Consider the following 21,430-nt stretch of genomic DNA (forward strand, 5'->3'; position numbering starts at 1 on the left):
CTGCCCTGAGAAAGGGCCTCAGTCCCAAACGTCGACTGTTCCTCTCCATCTATGCTACCCGACGGGCTGAGTTCCTACAGTGTGTGTTGCTTCGGGTTTCCAGCATCTGCAGAGTTTCTCGAGGTTATGACTCCGAAGTGGCAGTCGCAGCCTCTGTAATTTAGCTTTAATGTAAGAGATTTTAACGAGTAATTTAGCTCTAATGTAAGAGGTAGAAGGTGGCGTCGACAAAATAGTTCTAAAATTTTAATTTGGGTTTTAAAATTACTGTGACAATGGGGAGCTGGGATCGGATAAAAACAGAAAGAAGAGTGGAGGTTTCAAATGTTTTGGTTTAATGAAACCTCTTTGTGTTGTCTGTGAAGCGGGAGCCGGAACGGCTGCACTTTATCGAACCCACCGTGTGCCACACGACGTGGGGTTTGGGAACTCTCTTCATTTCAACCGAGTTGCACATGAAGGTGGGTGTTTGGTTTCTCTGGCTTTCGCAGGCTGATTAGGCACAGGGACCGGTCAGAGCAGAGCCGACCCACTGCAGGGAGCCGCCTGACGGGAAAGGTCGCCCAGGTCCCGGGCGATCTCCGGCTACCGTCCCGGAGGGAGAGTGACTCCTGGCGCCGGGCAGTTCGGAGGTGCCGCCTGTCGGGCTGACTTGTAGGAGCCATACAACTGCATCGAAAATGTCCTGGCGGAGCATTTGATCGCAACTTCGATGCGGGTCCGCCGAGTGCTCCCAACGAGGGAGGCTCACGGTGACAGGTATTCGATGTTCAAATGCAGCCGCAGCTGCCGGGAAGGATGTCGATACGCTTTCCCCTAGGACCATGTGGATCGGAGTGAAAGGGGCTGAGCGGGGAGCTGCCCGGGTAACCGCTCTCAGACCGAGCTCATAACGCTGGGCAAGGGATCGCCATTCACGCCAGTACCGGCTTCTGCCCGGGACCTCCAGCGAGGTACGTCTCCCAGCGCAGCCTTCAGCTTCTCTCTGAACTCTGTCTCCCAATCTATCACTTCGTTGTAAACTTTTGCATGTCTTGCATCGACTCTGGTGCACTTGAAATTTGCTGGCCTGCGTTTTTCTTTTATCTGTGAATACCCCGCGCGCGATCCCGTTGAACCACCCCACGGACCAGGTAACCGTGAAGGTTTGAGTTGTGGCGGGCATGTGATTCCGAAGGTTTTAAACGCGATCCGGCTGTGTTTACGCAGAAAATTAATCGAACGAGATCTGAAAGCGAAACCATTAAGGACTAGACGCTTAAGAAATCGAACAGCGAAGTAATTTTAACTCTCCGTCACATTAAATAGACGCACTTTATACTGTTTTACTCTGATAATAGTAAATGCTTCCTGAATCCTGCCCGCTGCTGACTCGTGGTTTCGGCAGTTCTGAGGCAAAGAAACAAATCTTAAATAAACGCTAATAACTCGAATTTCCAACGGGCTTTAACGTACGGCAGAGCGGACAATACGGGGAATCCACAGACTGGTGTTTTTCCCTACTCTGGACCTGACAGAAATTGGTACTGGCTCTCTGCTGTCCCAGGATGGAAACGTAGGAAATTCAGCCTTAGTTTCTCAAACCCAAAACTAGTCTCTAAACTAGCATTTGACCTCGCTTGTGATCACTGCTTCCAATACCTCCTTGTGTTCGTGACATTTTAATTGACGACTTTCTTGTGAAGCAGCCTGGAGTGTTTATCGGAAGGCGTTTCTGTGAATTGTCGCGGTAGGCGGTCGAGTAACGTTGCCACGAGGTTATTTTCAAAAGGTGAGCCCTAACCTTTGGGTGGCTTATATCCACTCCTGTTTTACTTATCTTAGTGTATGATTGTCACATTTAGCAAAAACGCTTTACCGTACCAGCGACCCGGGATCGATTCCGCCTGTGAAGAGTTGGTATGTTCTCGCTGTGACCATGTGGCTTTCGTAGGGTGATGCGGTTTTGTCCCGCAATTCACAAACCAGCCGGTCGGTAGGTCAGTTAGTCATTGTAAATTGTCCCGTGATTAGGCTAGGCTAGTGTTAAATCAGGGGGCGAAAGGGCCTGCTCTGTGCTGTATCTCAATAAAAATATAAACAAAAAGACACAGTGAAACACTTGGCTTGGCAAATCGTCTGTGCAGGCCGTTTCCAAACATAAAACTTGCAGGTAGTACAAGGGGAAAGCAGCTCCAGAATACAGAATGGAGTGTTGCTGGGAAACTGTATTGTGGGCAGATAATAAGAAATAACTGAATTTCACAGTCAAGCTTACCAGCAAATGCTTCCCACACCCTTGCCCCTCTGACCCACCAAGCCTCCTCCCAGACTCTGAGCAATCCACATTTTTTTTCAATGCTCCCCTCTTGATCCGCACCAAACTCCCCAGCGTTGCCATTGATTGCCTTGCTTTCAACTGAAGCTCTAAAACTCACTCCCTAACGAGGAACACCTCTCTGCCACTCTTATTTTCTTGCGGTGCCCTTTAAAATGAACCTCTGAGATTTTGAGCAATTGCCTGTTACCTCCTTGTTCAGCGAGGCCTCGACAATGCTTCGGTGAAGTGCCTCGGAATGTTCGAAACAGCGTGTTACTGGTTGTCGTTGGCTGAATGCTTCACTGAAGCTGATCTTCCATTGCCCAGAGTTCATGGGCCACTTCTCCCAGCTTGGCCCGGGGACAAGCTCGGCACTGGGAGCCCGGACTGCACTGGCTGGCTGGGGCACAGAGACTGTCTTAGCGCAAACAGCAGGGCTGAATTTGCAGGCAGTTTGAACTGCTGTTGACAATCCATCTGCAACAATGAACTAAGGCACAACCACAAAGTTTTACAATGTCAATCAACATTTTTAACTTAAAAACTAACAGCTAACTGAAGGAAGCCGCACTTACTTTTCTCCTGACAAGGATTCATCTCAGTCATTTGAAAGGGGATGTATCTGGCTGCGGTCCGCTGGGCAGTTTTGTAACAAGAGAGGTGGGAACCCTTTTTGCAGTTCTGCTGAATTCTGGGAGTCTAATGGTGTAACACACAGGTAGGCAAGAGGGGAGTAGAAGCCACAATGAGCTTAAGGCCATGGTAGTACCAAACAGTGAGCCAAGTTGAGGTAAGATAGGCAAACGTCAGCGATAACAGTGGTGAGTGGAGGGGACTTGGAGTTCCCTTAAACAGTACCTTTAAAAAGTCTTAGGGACATTGATATAGCTAGGGTACCTAAGACTTTTGTACAATACTGTAATATTTTTCCTTGCATGGGTTAATTTTAATTTGATTTGATGCGCATGGTGAAAAGACATCCATCTCCACCCTCTCCTTATTTACCCTTGAAACGGTAATAAAGTCAAAGTAAAATTTATTATCAGAGTATATACATGTCATCACATGCAAGCCTGAAATTCTTTTCCTGTGGGCATACTTAGCAAATCTATAAAACTGTAACTGTAAACAGGATCAATGGACTGTGCAAATGTAGATATAAATAAATAACAAGCATGAAATAACAAGATAAAGAGTCCTTAAATGAATGTAGTTATCCCCTTTTGTTCAAGAGCCTGATGGTTGAGGGGTAGTAACTGTTCTTGAACCTGACAGTGAGGGGTCCTGAGGCACTTGGCCCTTTGACCTGATGGCAGCAATGAGAAAAGAGCATGGCCTGGGTGGTGAGGATCTTTGATGATGGATGCTGCCTTTCTATGGCAATGTTTCATGTACAGTAGATGTGCTCAATGGTTGGGAGGGTTTTATCTGTGATGTACTGGGCCGAATCCACTATCTTTTGTCGAATTTACCATTCAAAGCCATTGACCTTTACATACCACTCAGCACACTTCCCACCACACATCTATAGAAGTTTGCCAAGGTTTCCAATGACATGTTGAATCTCTGCATATATGTGATTATTACATTTTATTAGTATCGGTTAAAATTCAGTAGAGTCAGTGAAAGTCTTAGGCATTCAAGCTATATATATTGGCACAGTCTTGTATCGGCAACTGAAGCTTTAATTGCTTAGCGTATAATGTCAACTTGTTAAAGTCCTTGGCAAAATATTGGCTGTGTCTGCTCACATATAAACTTCTTGCTTGTTGCTCCAATAATTTCCTATCATATTCACTGTATTCCTGTCCCCTTTAACATTTTCTTTTTCTCTATTGTTATTGGATATTGGAGATTTTTTTATTTGAAGTTTCATCGTCTTACAAGAAATCTGTTTTGGAATATTTTTACCAATTGGGACACGTTCTGAAGTGATTATACAGAAACACCATTGCTGTTTATAGTATATCCAGTTAAGGTAAGTTAAATGTAAATTATGTTAGCAAGAAAAAATCAAGTTCAAGTTTACATTCAAGTTTCCTGCCATCTGACTGTACATATATACAACCAAATGAAATTGTTCCTCTGGACTATGATGAACTCACTAAACATAACAGTATATCACACAGCACACCAGAATCTGGTTTAATGTCACTGGTGTATGTCGTGAAATTTGTTGTTTTGCATCAGCAGTAAAATGCAATGCATAATAATTTAAAAACTACAAATTAAGATAAGAAGTATATATGAAAAAAATAAATTAAGTAATGCAAAACGAGAGCAAGAGAAACATTGTAAGGTAATGTTCATGTGTTCATTTTACATTCATAAATCTGATGGCAGAGGAAAAGAAGCAGTTCCTGAAACATTGAATGTCTTCATGTCTTCAGGCTCCTGTAGCTCCTCCTCAATGGTAGCACTGAGATAAGAGGATGTAGGTGATGGAAGTCCTTAATGATGGATGCCGTCTTTTTGAGGCATCGCCTTTTATGATGTCCATGATGCTGGGGAAGCTAGTGCCCATCACAGAGCTGGTTGAGTTTACAACTTTCTGCAGCTTTTTCCAATCGAGAGATTATCAAAAATAAGTTAATAAATTATCATTCAAAGTGCATGTAGTGCACAGCACAGGTAAACAGCTCACTGTCCTGATGATGAGACTTCAGTGGTGGCAAGGTATTCATTAGTGTCCTAGCCTGAGGGAAGAAGCCGTAACCCAGACTGGCAGTCCTAGTCCTGATGTTTCTGTCCTTCCTTCCGAATGGTAGTGGATCAAAGAGATTGTGGGATAGGTGGTAGAGATTCTCAATAACTCGTAAGACCTTTTTATACAACACTCCCTGTTGTATACAAATAGTGAGGAGGAAGACCCCGGTCATTCGCTTGATGGCTTTTACTATCCATTGTAGGGTCTTGCAGTCAGATGGCTTGCTGCTTCCATACCTGACAATGAGGCAGACAGACTGGACACTAGATGGTGCTCCTGTAGAAAGCTGTTAGAATAGAGGCGTGGAGACTTGCACTCCTCAATCTCCTCAGAAAGTACAGTCGCTTCTTGGCTAATGAGGAGGTGTTGTGGGTCCAGGTTAGATTGTCCTTTATGTCCACACTAAAGAACTTAGTGCTCTTCACTCTCTCCGCAGCAGGGCGTTGATATACAATGGAGAGTGGTGGACCTGCACCTTCTGAAGTCTACATGGAGGTGTTCCGAGGGGTGTTCAGACGATCTCTGTAAGAAGGGAGCCATCTAGCATGTTTGTTTCATTGAGCATGTTAAATAAATCTGTGTAAACTCCTCTGAATGAGGTTCCATATCACAAATCAAATACACAGTATTTATAGCAGAAAATGAGCAATTTGGAACAACTGGCTTTCTGCCACCTTCTTCACAGACTCGTATAATTAATACAACAGGTGTAGGTGTTGGCCCAGCAGGTCTATGACACTTCATGGCCCCATTCCCTGCTCTTTCCCCATCATCCTACAATTTGTCATCTCAAGTGTTTAACATGCTATCTTTCAAAAGCTTAATTTAATTCTATTCTACTACTCCTGGATGCAGTAAATTCTAGCTGTCCACTCTGTCAATGCCTCTTTTAATCTTGTACATCTCATGTCTATAAGTGTGTCCATCTCCATAAGTTGATCTCCAGAGAGGTGGGGTGTCTCTACCAAATAAAGTGTCAGGCGCTCCTTCCCTCCATTAGCCTGATTACCCTTGGACAAGGTGTAGCACCTGCTTAATCCCCTGCCAACTTAATACCAGCCCATCAGCCTCAGCATCCAACATATTATCCTCCACAAGTTCCACCATCTCCAAAGGGATTGTACCGTGATACATATCTTTATCTTTATCTCTCTCCCCCTCAGCTCAAAACATCAATTATCTACTCATTTCCATAGATGCTGGCTGACCTGCTGAGTTCCCCCAGCATTTTGTGTGTGTTGCTTTGTATTTCCAACATCTGCAGACTCTCTTGTGTTTATGATCTGTGAAGAGTATTGATAATGGCTGCGGTCACCCATCTTGTAGGGTCACTGCCCAGAAGAAGGGAATGGCAAGCTACTTCTGGGGAAAAATTTGCCAAGAACAATCATGGTCATGAGACCATGGTTACCTACATGATATGACATGGCACGTAATGATGATGACTCTGAATCCATAAGAATTATGTTTCCATCTTTTAGTGAGTGGAGTGTTCCTTTAAGAATGGCAATAAGTGTTTAATTGCAGCCCTTGGATTAATATTTGTCCCTCCCCTCTTTCCTAAGTATTTTCCAGCCCATATATTTTACTTGTCACCTGTCCTTTTACACGACTGTATTTCAGTTCCTCCTGTGTTTCTTTATTTTGTATACTGGGTATAAGCAAGCAATTTGATTTGTCTTTAATAGTTGTTCATTTGACTTTAAAGACTTTTCTGTCCTTTTATTCTAAGATTACACCTTTAGTATCTGTCATCGTTGCATTTTCTTACCTTGGCATGCCTTTTCCTTCAGGCTTGTTATCTTCAGACTTTATTTTTGACCATATTCATTTTCAAAGTCAATTATTTTTCCACCTTCCCACCCCATCCCTGTTAACTGACAAACTTAGCTTTGAATCAACTGTTGCAAGAAAAGTCATGGATACAAAATGAGGATGTAACAACATCAATACTCAGTGCCATAAATGTCAAACTGGTACTTTTGGGAGGATATTGGTCTCTTGTTTGTTTTTATTCTGCACTTCTAAAATAAATTACAGTTTGCCTTACTACAAACCCACTGTAGTAATTTGTATACCTGTAATACAATTTTTGTTCCTAAAATGCTGGACAACTTCCTTCACTAAAATCTGCCGGTAGTTTATTGGATGCTCAGTCTGATTTCTCCGGGATCATTTGCCTCCAGAATTCTAATAACTGTCTTCAAACACCAAGAAGATGTCAAGTAAGAGAAATTGCCATTAATTTTTTAAAACTAGAAAGGCGGAAGTTTTTCATTTGAGAAAACGATGGTGCTGCTTTTGTGGAATTCAATCATCCTAGTCTGAGGGCGTCACTACAGGAGTTCCATTGGACACGATCCCACCTCCCACCACTTCAAGGATGAATGACAGAATTATGAACATTCACTGAAGATTGTGCAGTTTTCTGTCCTTGTTTGTAATTCCTTAGATAAGAAAACAGTTAGATCCCCAATTGGGCATTTTAGGAACTGAATAAATCCATGATTCCCAACATGAAGTGTTAAGCAATGTCTTTGTGGCCACCTTTGTGAATGATACAAAAATAGGTGGACCCTATCTTTGGACCCTTTTTCTAAGAAAGGAGGTGCTGACATTGGAGTGGGTTCAAAGGAGGTTCACAGAAATGAATCCAGGAATGAAATACTTATATGAGGAGTGTTTTATGGCTCTGGGTTTGTACTCGCAGGAATTTAGAAGAATGAGGGTGGATTTCATTAAAACCTGTACATTGTTGAAAGGCCCTGATAGAGTGGATATGGGAGGAGTCTATGATCAGAGGACACAAACTCCATTAGACCGGAGATGAGGAGCAATTTCTTTAATCTGAGAGTAGTGAATCTGGAATTTGTTGCCTCAGATAATTGTGCAGGCCAGGTCATTTAAGGCAGAGGTTCTTGATTAGTTGGAGCATGAAAGGTTACAGGGAGTCAGTAGGAGAATGGGGTTGAGAGGGAAATGGATCTATGTGTGAATGGGCTAACTTTGCTCCTATGTCTTATGGGTATATGTGGGATTGCAGTTATTGAATTCCATGAGAAAAGGGTTGGGAAAAATCAATGGTTCACAGAGGATCTATGGTATACATTGCACTGAGGTCTCTTTCATATGGAATTTGAGTGATTGTGAGCCGCAAAGAAGGGTTTGTGACATTTCTCTACAACTCTGGTCTTCAAGTCCCAGCAACATCCTTGTAAGTTTTCTTTGCACTCTTTCAAGCTTACTGACATCTTTCTGGTAAGTAGGTAACCAGAACTGCACACAGTACTCCAAATTCAGCATCACCAATGTCTTATACAACTTCAACATTACATCCCAACTCTTATACTCTGTCTAGCCTATCCACCGACGTCTACTACAAACCTACTAACGCCCACAGCTACCTAGACTATTCCTCCTCCCACCCTGTCTCCTGCAAAAATGCTATCCCTTTCTCTCAATTCCTCTGCCTCCGCCGCATCTGCTCTCAGGATGAGGCCTTTCATTCTAGGACAAAGGAGATGTCTTCCTTTTTTAAAGAAAGGGGCTTCCCTTCATCCACTATCAACTCTGCCCTCCATCACGTCTCCCGTATTTCACGCACCTCTGCCCTCACCCCATCCCCCCGCCAGCCCACCAGGGATAGAGTCCCCCTGGTCCTCACCTATCACCCTACCAGCCTACAGATCCAACATATAATCCTCCGTAACTTCCGCCACCTCCTACGTGATCCCACCACCAACCACATCTTCCCCTCCCCCCTACTCTCGGCTTTCCGCAGGGATCGTTCCCTACGCGACTTCCTTGTCCATTCATCCCCCCATCCCTCCCCACAGACCTCCCTCCGGGCACTCATCCCTGCAAACAGAAGAAGTGCTACACCTGCCCCCACACTTCTTCCCTCACCACCATCCCTGGCCCAAGACAGTCCTTTCGGGTGAGGCACCACTTCACCTGCGAGTCAACTGGGGTGATATACTGTATCCGGTACTCCCGATGTGGCCATTTATACATTGGGGAGACCCGCCGCAGACTGGGAGACCGTTTCGCCGAATACCGGCGCTCGGTCCTCCAGCAGTGGCGGGATCTCCCTGTGGCCACACATTTCAATTCCACAGACCACTCCCACTCCGACATGTCTGTCCATGGCCTCCTCTACCGTCAAGATGAGGCCACACGCAGGTCGATGGAGCAATACCTTATCTCCCACCTGGGTAGCCTCCTTCCTGCCGGCATGAACATCCAACTCACAGACCTCCGTTGATACCCCTGTCCCCTCCCTTACCCCATCCCTATCTATTATTTTAGTCTGGTTTTCTTTCTCTCTCTTTTTCCCCCCTCACTATAATCTCTCCCCCAGCCCTACCTTTCCTTCTCTTTTATTTCTCATAATTCTCCACCTCCCCCGTAGCCCATTTCCCTCCAGCCTATCACTTCCCAGCTCTCTACTTTATCCCTCCCCCCACTTCTTATCCCCGCTCGACCATCCCATGTTACTTCACTCCTGATGAAGGATTTCGGCCCGAACCGTCGTTATTACCTCCTCCCATAGATGCTGTCTGGCCTGCTGAGTTCTGCCAGTATTTTGTGGTTTTTATTTATTTCCAGCATCTGCAGATTCACTCGTGTTGTCTTATACTCTGTGCCTTGATTTATGAAGGTCAATGTAACAAGAGCTCTTCTCATGATCCTATCTACCTGTGATGCCTCAGTCATCCAACCTCTGTTTGGTTTTCCTGCTGTGCGTCGATCAACACCAAATGCAGTGCGCAAAATTGGAATGAGAATCAGAGTCACATTTAATGTCACTGACGTATGTTGTGAAATTTGTTGTCTTTGTGGCAACAGTACAATGCAATACATAATAATAGAGAAAAAAATTGTGAATTGCAGTATATACACACACATTTAACATTAAACAGTTAAATTAAATAAGTAGTGAAAAAAAAGAAACAAAGAAGTAGTGTTCATGGGTTCAATGTCCATTCAGAAGTCAGATGGCAAGCGGAAGGGAGCTGTACCTGAATTGTTGAGTGTGTGTTTTCAGGCTTCTGTACCTCCCCCCAGATGGTAGCAATGAGAGCACAGTCTGACCTGGGTGATGGGGTCCTTAATGATGGACACCGCCTCTTTGTGGCATCGCTCCTTGAAGATGTTCTGGATACTATGAAGTTTAGTGCCTATATGGACGTGACTAAGTTTACAACTCCATGCACCTTATTTTGATCCTGTGCAGTAGCCCCCCTATACCGGACAGTGATACAGCTAGTTAGAATGCTCTCCATAGCACAACTGTAGAAATTGGTAAGTGTCTTTGGTGACATACCAAATCTCCTCAAACTCCTTATGAAATATAGCCACTGTTGTGTCTTCTTTGTAGCTCCAGTCAGATAGTGAGACTGAGAAGATCATCGGGGGTCTCTCTTCCCGCCATTACGGACATTTACACCACACGCTGCATCTGCAAATCAAACAGCATTATGAAGGACCTCACGCACCCCTCGTACAAACTCTTCTCCCTCCTGCCATCTGGGAAAAGGCACTGAAGTATTCGGGCTCTCACGACCAGACTATGTAACAGTTGACTCCTCAATACCCAGAGTCTGGACTGACACCAATTTACAGTGCTCTACTATGTCTATTGTCTTGTTTATTTTTTATTGTAATGCCTGCACTGTTTTGTGCACTTCATGCAGTCCTGGGTAGGTCTGTAGTCTAGTGTAGTTTTTGTGTTGTTTTACGTAGTTCAGTGTAGTTTTTGTATTGTTTCATGTAGCACCATGGTCCTGAAAAACATTGTCTCATTTTTACTGTGTACTGTACCAGCAGTTATGGTCGAAATGACAATAAAATGTGATTTAAATTGACTTGACTTGATATGTTGGTCCAGGTTAGATCCTCAGAGATATTGACACCTGGGAAGAGGTACAAGTGAACAATTTCTTCTCTGGAAATGAGTGTTCTAGTCCCTGGTGGATGCCAAAGGAAGAGATCAAGGGCAGGCATTGTAATTCCAGTAGGTTGTGAGAGAAAGTATCTCCGGGGGGAGATCATGTTGATGGAGATGGAAGGGTGATCTAGGGAGTCACAAATTTAGAAAGATACTTAGAATATATGGAAGTGATTAAATTACTGAGAGAGAGAGAGAGAGAGAGAGAGAGAGAGAGAACAACAAATCAGTGGTTAATTATCAATGTTTTTCACTGGTTAAAAAAGATTCTCTATCATAGTACTACATATTACTGACGTCTTCTGGGAATGCTGAAATTAGAAAGAAGAGAAACCTTCTCACTGACCTGTGGGAAACCCCACTCAAGGACACTCATATTGATGGAAGAGCAGACAGAAAAAGCACTGACAGCCTTATATGGTTATCAGGAGGATGTGAAAGACACATAACCTCTCTGAAGCTGCCCATTCACCCACCTCTTCAAGCAGCCCCTGACCCACAGTGGCCTCATCAGGCACCTCATGACCTGCAGAATTAGATTGGAAGCAGGAAGGAGGAGAAAAAAAATTATTTGCTGTGACTCTGCAACATCTCAGCAGCATGGTAGCGAAATGGTTAATATAATGTTATTACAATGTCTGCGGCACGGGTTCATTTCTGCTGCTGTCTGTGGAGAGTTTGCACATTCTTCCCATGAACATGTGGGGTCCCTCCGGGTGCTGCAGTTTCTTCCCACGTTCTAAAGATGCACTGTTAGTTGTGGGCATGCAGAGTGGCACCAGAAGAGTGGTGGCACTTATTCCTGCCCAGCACAGTATTCATCGATTTGATTTTACACGAAAGATGCATTTCACTATATGTTCTGATGTTTCGAGAAATAAAGCTAATATTTAAATCACTTTTAAAACTGCTCAAAGTCTGCAATTAATTTGAAGCCAGCACAGATAAATCCGCATTAGTAATTTCCAAAATGTAAAATCAATGTTTCATGCTCAGGAAGTGCTAAATACATGGGTCAGTTTGTGGGACATTCTAAGTCAGAGGGGATGAATGTGATGGCATTTGAAGCACACTTTCCATTCTGCAATTGAACAGCTATGTCAATGTCACAGCTACCTTGGGCTTGTTCAGGCTTCGCTCGTTCCAAAATTATCTTTGATAAGTCACCTGCATTAAACTGGGTTAATGATAACCAGCTCTTGTAGATGCACCATCTGCTACAATCCTGTGTACTTGAGCAGAAACACTTTGGTAATGTCTAGTAGTGTGTTAAAGAATCATTTTACCTGTGAGACATTTATAATTAACCCTCAATTTGTTGGTCTCTCTCAGTAGTTCATTCACTCTCTTGCCCTATTAATTCTAAACATCCTTTTGAAAATGAGTAGCAGAGTAATTTTCTGGTACCAATCTGATTTCTCTAGCAGGTTGATTCACACACTTGTGTGATTCTTCTGTACATATTTACAAAGTAGTAAACCTATTTTGTTTCAACACATTGAAACAGCTAACAACGGTGCTTCACAGAAAATACTATTACCAAATCATTAAAACTGTTTTAGGATAACTTACTGACTCTTGAGCTCGGTGTCCCAACTAATAAAGAATCATCATCATATGTCATATCATGTAGACAATCATGGTCTCATGACCATAATTGTTCCTGGCAAATATTTCTACAGAAGTTGTTTGCCATGCCTTCTTCTGGGTAGTATCTTTACAAGATGGACGACCCCAGCCATTATCAATGATCTTCAATGATTGTCTGCCTGGCATCAGTGGTCACATAACCAGGAACTGTGATGTGCACCAGCTGTTCATACGACCATCCACCACCTTCTCCCATGGTTTCACTTGACCCTGCTCAGGAGGGCTAAGCAGGGGCTGAACCTTGCCCAAGGGCTACCTGTAGGCTGGTCAAGGGAAGGAAAGGCTTACATCTCCTTTTGGTAGAGACATACCACCCCGGAGTACACAGATCAATTATAATGATAGGGATAAGGTGTATAAGATTATAAGAGGCATAGATTGAGTGTACAGCTGAAATTTGCTGCACGCAGGAGTAGTAGAATAGAATTAAATTCAGCTTTTGAAAGAGAGCGTGTCAGGTATGTTCAGAAAGAGCATCTTTCACCTCCTTTGGTGGAAATGTATGTCCACTCCGCCACCCATAAAAGCAATCAAGTCATATAGCTTTATTTTTCACTTTATCAACCTGTGCAGCCATTTTACACCATATCAGATACTTCTGCATCTCATGCTTTTTCTTAAAAGTTGACAATAACCTTAGCTACATAGTGTCCTCCAGATGTACATGTAAGAGGTGATAGAAAACCTTTCACTCGTGCTGAATTTGCCAAAGTGTTCAGAAGGAATGGAGTCAAGTATCTGTGACTAGTGGAGAGCCACGGGGATCGGTGCTGGGTCTGATTTGTTGTTTGTCATCTATATCAATGATCTGCATGAAAATGTGATTAACTGTTTCAGCAAATTTGCAGATGACACCAAAATTCAGGGTGTAGTGGACAGGGAGGAAGGCTGTCGTGGCTTGCCGAGGGATCTGCATTAGCTGGAAAGATGGGCTGAAAACTGGCAGATGGAATTCAATGCAGCAAAGTGCAAGGTGTTGCTCTTTTGTAGGACCAACCAGAGTAGGTCTCACACAGTGAACAGCAGAGCACTGAGGCTTGTGGTAGAACAAAGGGATCTGGGAATACAGATCGATAATTCGTTGGAAGTGGTGTCACAGGTTGATAGGGTCATAAAGAAAGCTTTTGGCACTTTGGCCTTCCTAAATCAGGAGATGGGATGCTATGTTGAAGATGTATAAGACATTGGTGAGCCCTAATTTGGAGTATTGTGTGCAGTTTTGGTCACCTACCTACAGGAAATATGTCAATAAGATTGAAAGATTACAGATGAAATTTACAAGGATGTTGCCAGGTCTGGAGGACCTGAATATTAAGGAAAGATTGAATAGGTTAAGAATTTATGGTTTAGAATGTAGAAGGTTGAGAGGAGATTATAGAATAAATGCAAGCAGGTTTTTTCCACTGAGGTTGGGTGGGACTACAACCAGAGGTCATGGGATAAGTGTGAAAGGTGAACATCTTAAGGGGAATATGGTGTAAAACTTCTGCACTCAGGGTCGTGAGGGTGTGGAATGAGCTGCCAGCACAAGTAATACATGTGAGCCCGATTTCAATGTTTAAGAGAAGTTTGGATAGGCACAGGGATAGTAGAAGTTTGCAGTTTCATGGGAGCAGGCAGCTTAAATAGTTCGGGACAGACTGGATGAACTGAAGGGCCTGGTTATGTGCTCTACTTCTCTGACTCTTTCTCCACACCACTTCCCCTTGCAGTTTGGGAGCAGTGGGATCTGTAGCAATCACCTCAGCTGTGTGAATTCTGCCCCTAATACTTACCTTTTGTCACATTTTTATCCAAGTCATTTATAGGTAATATCAACAGCAGAAGTCCCAATATATATCCCTGCAGAACACCAGTAGTCATGACCACCAGCAGAATAAGTCCCAATGAGCTCTGCACCCTGTATTTTACAGGCAAATCAATTCTGAATCCAAATGGCCAATTGACCCTGGATTCCATGCATCTTAATCTTCAATTAGTCTCCCATGAGGGATCTTGTCAAACACTTCACTAAAATCTATATAGACAACATCCATAGCTCTATCTTAGCTCAATAACCCATGTCACCTCCTCAAAAAGTCAATGAAGTTGATAAATCATGACTTGCCCTGCACAAGCCATGCTGACTGCCCCTAATTAGGGCATAGTTTTCCAATCCTCATTATTTCTGTCCAATAACTTCCCTACCACTGACGTGAGACTCACTGGTCTATCGTTTCCAGGATTATCCCTATTTCACTTGTTGAGTAAATGAACAATATTAGTCACAATATTTTTCCTCTAAGACCTTGCCTGTGTCTCGAGAAGGTACAAAGATCTAGGTCAAGGCCTCAGCAACCTCAGTTCCTGCCTCTCTCAATAACCTGGGCTATATTACATCAGGCCCCGTGTAATTATCCACCTTAATTCCTTTTAAGGGAGCTAACACTATTTCTTTCTTTTTCTTGGAATCATCTGCCATAGGAGCTTGAAATATAGAGGGCTATGGGTAACCTTTAGTAATTTCTAAGGTAAGGACACGTTCGGCACAACTTTGTGGGCTGAAGGGCCTGTATTGTGCTGTAGGTTTTCTAAGTTTCTATTAGTAACCTGCACACTGCTCTCATTAGCCATCACATCCTTCTCCTTTGTACATACTGGCACAGAGTAATCACTTAGGAACTCTGCATTCTACTCTTTCCATCTGATGCTCCTGCTCCTTTTCCCCTTCTGCTGTGGTTAGCTTCATAGAAAATGATCCGGGAATGAAAGAGTCAGTGATGGCTTTGGACCTGTACTCCACAGAGTTTAGAAGGATGAAGGGGTGGGATCTCATCGAAACCTATCAAATATTGAACAGTTCAGATAGAGTGGACATGGAAACAATGATCTCCATGGGGGATTCTAGAACCAGATTCAAGTTGCGTGACACCTAGGAAAATACAGAAGCAACTGGACTGTGATTGATGGAAACTTCACTGTACATTTATGTGTATAGACGTGATCATACAAGCAATTAGGAAAGTTAAACTACAAGGAAAATGCAAGAAAAATAACAATTCCACACCCGAATCCAACACCAACTGAGTCATACTCGTACATGGCCCTTCGCCCATTAAGTCCACACTGACCATCTGCAGTGCTCAGAGGACTCCGCTCTTAACAGCTCGATAATAGGCACACTTCCTTCACATCTGCTTGGGCAAAAAGTAATCCTATTTGATTATCATTAAATTTCAATCATGTTAAAGACGACGAGAGACACTCTGTTATGGTCCTTATCTCCAAGCAAATCCTCTGGTACATTGATATGCACCATTTCAGTTTGGGGTTAATGTGGACTAAATGAGTTTAAATACAGAGAGTTGTGGATTTTGAAGATAAGGACACATTCACGGGCTTTGGAGAAGGGGTGGTAGAATATGACAAGGGCAAATTTATGTAACAATATATTACAAAAGCTCAAAGCAATTTTTTTTTATGACAGTGAACACCCACCATTTTTGTTTTCTCGTGTGTTGTGTAAATCAAATTGCATTAGATAATTGAGTTCTGTAATACTAGTGTGATCATTCAGGTCGAGTAAGATCTTCTCCCCAGGGCTTGCCTATTGGTGGGCCTTCAGGTGGTTGTAGAAGCAGATCTAGGACCCACATTCTGGTGCAGTGTGGGCAAGAGTAAATGGTGGCCGATGTCAGCGGTTGGATCTTTTGGTTGTTCAGTCTCCCCGTTCACAACTGCTGCATGTCCTCTCCAACACAACGGAGGTCGTCCTCATGTAGCACAGCTCCCTCCTGAGCAGATTTCCCTCTGGTGTGTCTATTGTGCGCAATGTCTTCCCACTTTTTAAATGTAGTGTTGAATTTCTTCAGGCAGATTCTGATGTTATCAGGCAAAATCAAGTGGGAAACAAAATCTTGCTTTAAAATATAAACACATAAAAGAAACCATGCCTTACTATAAATAGAAGCCAGATCCAGTTTCAGAGTCAGAATCCAACAAATTATTCTGTGACAGATCTATTATTACAGATAGGAGAATCCATAATAACCAGTCAGGTGTAATATTACAAGATAAACAAGCAAGAACAACTTACTTAATAGTGTTACATACCCCATAACTGGGTCACTTACCAGCAAAGGTAGAGAGGTCCGTTGAAGTCTGATGGTACTATTTTTAACAGTATTTATTGATAAAAATACACAAAAATAATATCAATGCAAACATACAGATAATATACATCATCAATAATAAATCTAAAAGCGCGGGTATAATAATAATCAATAAGAAATAGCTCTATCGTTGTCTAGGTGATAATGTATTGTCCGATGGAAATATAAAAGTCACTCAAGTTCATTCAAGCTGCAGCTTTTGGTTGGAGAGAGAGACAGAGTTTAGAACTTGCCCGTTTTCCTTTCTATGATGTCGATCCTTCGAAATGTCGTCGGTGTCCTTTTCCTTTTTAGCTAATCCGTCTTCCGTGGTCAGTCCCACCAATTCCGAGGCAAATGGAAAAGGACGCACGTGGGCTTTCCACCGGCTTTCGCTATTAAACGCTGTCACGGGATTTCTATCGTTTCTCCTGGTGCGTCTAAAGGGGTTGTTCCCCAGACCTTCTTTTATCCTTACTCATGGGGTCTCAGATGTCAATCAGGTTGGGAGGATGCCATCCCCCCAACCAGCCCACGTTGCTCATTCCTTGAGGACGTCGATGAATAGCACAGCGCTCAATACACAATTCCGTCTCCAAAAGACAATGGCCGGTTCCCGTGGCTTTGAAATCGCTGAGGGCCAGGACATTCCAAACCCCCTGTGGATTCTGTGTCTCTCTCTCATTTCCTGGGTCTCCTGACCTGAATTAATAGCGATCTTGCGATTCTCAAAAAGGAGGGGGCTACTTTCTACCCTTCGGCCCCTCAGAGTTGGGGCGCAGGCGTAACAATAGATACAGTCATTCGAAGCACACATAACTAATAGAAATCAATGTGAAAAACTCCAGAAATATGGTGAAATAAAAGAGGAAATTGAAAGACTATGGAACATGAACAGGGTATATATTGTCAGATTGTGGCGACCCACTTCCTGCACAGGCGAACTGGCTCACAAAATGGCGCACGCGTCGGCAGAGAGGCCAGGCCCAAAATGGCGCTGGGCCTTCTTCTTCACCAGCAAGGGGAGAAAGCCCGCGCGCGGGAAGAGACTTTTGTAATGCACCTCTGACGTCATTTCCGCCCGGAGAGGGCAGGAACGGGACTGCGTAAAAGCCAGTGCCGCGAAGTTTGAATAAACTAGTCTCGAGTGCAACTTACAGACTGCGTGTCGTTATTTCTAGCTCTGTGTGTAGCACATCGCTACATCGGTGACCCCGACGGTCCAAACGGGATTTGGACCAAAGATGATTGAGTCTTCATCAGTTCATGCAGTTTTGCTAAAACTGCCAACTTTCTGGACGCTGCGACCACGCGTGTGGTTTGACCAAGCAGAAGCCCAGTTCCAGATTCGGCAGATATCCTCTGATTCCATGCGTTACTATTACATGGTGAGCTCCCTTGACCAGGAGACAGCCGCCCAGGTTGAGGATTTCATACAGTCATCCCCAGAAGAAGGCAAATATGAAGCATTCAAAGCACTGCTCATAGGGACCTTTGGCCTCTCACGGCGTGAACGAGGTGCCCGCTTGCTGCACCTGGACGGTTTGGGAGACAGGCCACCGTCAGCATTAATGAACGAGATGCTGTCCCTGGCTGAAGGACACAGGCCCTGCCTCATGTTTGAGCAGGCATTCCTAGAGCAACTGCCCGAGGACATACATCTGCTGCTGGCCAATGCAGATTTCAGTGACTTCCGGAAGGTGGCGTCTCAGGCAGATGTGCTGTGGAAAGCCAAGAGGGAGAGCGGGGCGTCCGTCGGACAGATTACCAAGCCACGCGCCCAACAGCAAGCCAGACCAGGCCCGGCAACGGAGCACACACAACCCAGAGGCTGGAATAAGGAGGGCAATGAACAGTGGTGTTTCTACCACCAGCGGTGGGGCACAGAAGCCCACCATTGTCACTCACCCTGCAAGTTCCCAGGAAATGCCAGGGCCAGCCGCCGCTAATAGCTATGGCAACTGGCCAGCAGGACAGCCTCTTGTACATCTGGGACAAACAGTCGGGACGCTGCTTCTTGATCGACACCAGAGCAGAAATCAGCGTCTTACCCCCGACGGGGTACAACACGCACAACAGGGAGCCGGGACCCAGCCTGAGGGCCACAAATGGCAGCACGATACAGCACCTCTGATGTCATTTCCGCCCAGAGGGGGCAGGAACGGGACTGCGTAAAAGCCAGTGCCGCAAAGTTTGAATAAACTAGTCTCGAGTGCAACTTACAGACTGTGTGTCATTATTTCTAGCTCTGTGTGTAGCACATCGCTACAAGATAGTAATATCTACAACTAATATCATCACAAAGTCACTGCACAATGACATTAAACAATTAGGCCTACACGGTAATATTTATGTAAATCTTCAGAGAGCAACAATACTAAACATCACTAGATTAGTCTGAAAATTCCTAGCAGTTAAGAAATGAGTGCGCTTGCTATGTCTGTACCTCAGGTTCTACCAGATTCAGCTGAGAGAAGAAGTACAATAATAAATAAATAAGCAATAAGTAACAAGAACATGAGACGAAGAGTCCTTGAAAGTGAGTCCATGGGTTGTGGGAACATTTCGGTGATGGGGCAAGTGAAATTGAGTGAAGTTATCCCTTCTGGTGCAAGAGTCTGATGATTGAGGGGTAATAACTGTTCCTGAACCCAGGGTGTGGGAGTCCTAAAGCTCCTGTACCTTCTTCCTTATGGCAGCAGTGAGAAGAAAGTATGACCTGGGTTTTTGGGGGTGGGGGGGGGATCCATGATGCTGGATGCTGCTTTCCTGTGACAACACTCCATGTAGATGGGCCCAGTGGTGGGGAAGGAAATCTGTAGGATTTTCCATTTTAAGGGCATTGGTATTTCCACACCAAGCTGTGGTACAGCCCCTCAATATGCTCTCCACCGCACATCGCACATGAAAGCTAGCATGCAGGTACAGCAGGCAGTGAAGAAAGCTAATGGCATGCTGGCCTTTATAACAAGAGGAATTGAGTATAGGAGTAAAGAGGTCCTTCTGCAGCTGTACAGGGCTCTGGTGAGAATCCACCTGGAGTATTGTGTGCAGTTTTGGTCTCCAAATTTGAGGAAGGACATTCTTGCTATTGAGGGAGTGCAGCGTAGGTTCACAAGGTTAATTCCCGGAATGGCGGGACTGTCATATGTTGAAAGATTGGAGCAACTGGGCTTGTATACACTGGAATTTAGAAGAATGAGAGGGGATCTGATTGAAACATATAAGATTATTAAGGGATTGGACACACTGGAGGCAGGAAGCATGTTCCCGCTGATGGGTGAGTCCAGAACTAGAGGCCACAGTTTAAGAATAAGGGGTAGGCCATTTAGAACAGAGATACGGAAAAACTTTTTCACCCAGAGAGTGGTGGATATGTGGAATGCTCTGCCCCAGAAGGCAGTGGAAGCCAAGTCTCTGGATGCATTCAAGAGAGAGTTAGATAGAGCTCTTATAGATAGCGGGGTCAAGGGATATGAGGAGAGGGCAGGAACGGGGTACTGATTGTATATGATCAGCCATGATCACAGTGAATGGCGGTACTGGCTAGAAGGGCTGAATGGCCTGCTCCTGCACCTACTGTCTATTGTCTATTATCTATAGAAGTTAATCTAAGCTATCTATGTCATGCTGAATCTTCACAAACTCCCAAGGAAGTAGTGGCACTGCCATGCCTTCTTCGTAATTGCACTAGCGTGCTTGGCCCAGGAGAGGTACCTGTGAAATGATAACACCAAGGATCGAGGAATTTCAAGTTTAAAGGAACTTAAAAGTAATAGTGCATCTGTCCTTCCAGACGATCCTCAAAATATTTTGTAATGGTCTTTGGTGGTATTGTTCCAGGACTTTCAGTGTCTAGTGTAGGTGGTCCATGATTCAGCTCAGTACAGTCATGTATGAAGAACAACTGCTCTATAAACAAAAGATTTTGTTTGGACCTGTAGCTCGTCATCCTCAGTGCACTGAGGCCAGCATTTGGCTCGGACTACCTTAATGAATTCCAAAGTATCTTCTTATTGCAACACATATTTTGAAATGGTTTCCTTCCTCATTGTTAGATTTCAATGTGGATGTTTTATAATTCTTTGTAATTCATCGTTACCATTTAACAAATGATTTCCTGTTCTGTACTTCACACACATTATGCAGTACTGTATATCCTGTTCTAATCTCTCTTTGGCAGGTGTTTATTTCAAAGCTCAAGTGAATTAAAAGCACTTTCAGCTTGTTCTGTCTCAGCATTCGCTTTAGTGTTAATAAGTTCTAATCCCATCTGAGTGATATTTTACGGACGTTTCTTCTTCCAGATCATGTTATCAACTCGTGCAATCCTGCCTTCTGCTTTTAGTTGGGTCTTGCTGTTGAAATGGAAATGAAGCATTCTTGTCCAGTTGTTACATTTCCATAACAGGCAGACACTGGAAACTATTTGCCTCACAGCTTCGCAGCCTCCAGGTTTGATCCTGACCTCATGAGCTGTCTGTGTGGAGTTTGCATTTTAGAAAAATGAAAGAAAATACAAGAAAACTGAGGTACAATGGGACTTGGGACTCCTTGTGCAGGATTCCCTAAAGGTTAATTTGCAGGTTGAGTCTTTGGTAAGGAAGGCCAATGCAATACTAGCATTCATATCAAGAGGACGAGCATTTAATGCAAGGATGTGATGTTGAGACTTTATAAAGCACTGGTGAGGC

The 21,430-nt window shown here is 43.9% G+C and overlaps 1 protein-coding gene across 1 annotated transcript in view; it reads left to right on the forward strand.

The window, feature by feature from the left end:
• Positions 1-658: 658 nt before the first annotated feature.
• The window catches only part of kcnv1 (potassium voltage-gated channel modifier subfamily V member 1), a 43,135-nt gene continuing 22,363 nt past the window's right edge, over positions 659-21,430 (forward strand). The window contains exon 1 of the mRNA XM_073038981.1: positions 659-953. The gene's annotated coding sequence lies outside the window, so the exon portion shown is untranslated. The remainder of the gene's footprint in view (positions 954-21,430) is intronic.

The sequence above is a fragment of the Hemitrygon akajei genome, chromosome 1 (assembly GCF_048418815.1).
Source record: "Hemitrygon akajei chromosome 1, sHemAka1.3, whole genome shotgun sequence".
Lineage (NCBI taxonomy): Eukaryota > Metazoa > Chordata > Chondrichthyes > Myliobatiformes > Dasyatidae > Hemitrygon > Hemitrygon akajei.